This window comes from Budorcas taxicolor, chromosome 18 (assembly GCF_023091745.1).
Source record: "Budorcas taxicolor isolate Tak-1 chromosome 18, Takin1.1, whole genome shotgun sequence".
Classification (NCBI taxonomy): domain Eukaryota; kingdom Metazoa; phylum Chordata; class Mammalia; order Artiodactyla; family Bovidae; genus Budorcas; species Budorcas taxicolor.
The window spans coordinates 20,794,034-20,794,293 of NC_068927.1; positions in this window are offsets into that span (position 1 = coordinate 20,794,034).

Genomic DNA, 260 nt, shown 5'->3' on the forward strand with positions numbered 1-260 from the left:
GGATGATGCGTAGATGTCGCAGCTAGGGGCCTCAATTTAACTCCTGGCTGCTTCAGATCCTCTGTGAGACCACAAGCCAGTTTGCCTTCTCTGAGCCTCAGTTTGTACATCTGTACAATGGGGAGCTTGCTTTGGTAGTGTCTGAGGGTACAGCTGTGGCTGCCTTGGCCTCAGGGTGGGGCCGACTTGCCCTCTCCACTACCCTCCGCCTGCTTTCTGAGAAGCCCTGCGCTGACCTCTTTCTCCTCCCAGATTGTGAA